Source organism: Aethalodelphis obliquidens, unplaced genomic scaffold (genome assembly GCF_003676395.1).
Source record: "Aethalodelphis obliquidens isolate GAN/ISIS:26980383/991018 unplaced genomic scaffold, ASM367639v1 scaffold56, whole genome shotgun sequence".
Lineage (NCBI taxonomy): Eukaryota > Metazoa > Chordata > Mammalia > Artiodactyla > Delphinidae > Aethalodelphis > Aethalodelphis obliquidens.
Genome location: NW_020838000.1, coordinates 9,531,209 through 9,532,151, shown reverse-complemented (window position 1 = coordinate 9,532,151; position 943 = coordinate 9,531,209).

Below are 943 nucleotides of genomic sequence, written 5' to 3'. Positions count from 1 at the left end.
ACACACACACACACACACACACACACGCACACACACACACACAGACACAGACACACCCATCTTCTTATCCATCCTTCTGTTGATGGACACTTAGGTAACTTCCATATCTTGGCAATTGTAAATAATGTTGCTATGAACATTGGGGTGCATGTATCTTTTTGAATTGGTGTTTTTGGTTTTTTTCGGATATATACCCAGGAGGGGAATTGCTGGGCCATATATTACAGTTCTATTTTTGCTTTTTGAGAAACCTCCATACTGTTTTCCACAGTAGCTACACCAATTTACATTCCCACCAGCAGTAGACAAGGGTTTCCTTTTCTCCACATCCTGGTCAGTATTTGTTATCTCTTTTCTTTTTAATGGTAGCCATTATAACAGATATGAAGTGATATCTCATTGTGGTTTTGATTTACATTTCCCTGATGATTAGCGACATTGAGCATCTTTTCATGTGCCTGTTGACCATTTGCATGTCTTCTTTGAAAACATGTCTATTCAGTTCATCTGCCCATTTTTAATTGGGTTGCTTGGTTTTGACGTTGAGTTGTATGAGCTACTTGTATATTTTGGATATTAACCCCTTGCTAGTCATATCATTTGCAAATATTTTCTGCCATTCAGGAGGCTGTCTTTTTTTTTTTTTTTTTTTTTAACATCTTTATTGGGGTACAGTTGCTTCACAATGGTGTGTCAGTTTCTGCTTTATAACAAAGTGAATCAGTTATACATATACATATGTTCCCATATCTCTTCCCTCTTGTGTCTCCCTCCCTCCCACCCTCCCTATCCCACCCCTCCAGGCTGTCACAAAGCACCAAGACAATCTCCCTGTGCCATGCGGCTGCTTCCAACTAGCTATCTACCTTACTACGTTTGTTAGTGTGTATATGTCCATGACTCTCTCTCGCCCTGTCACAGATCACCCTTCCCCCTCCCCATA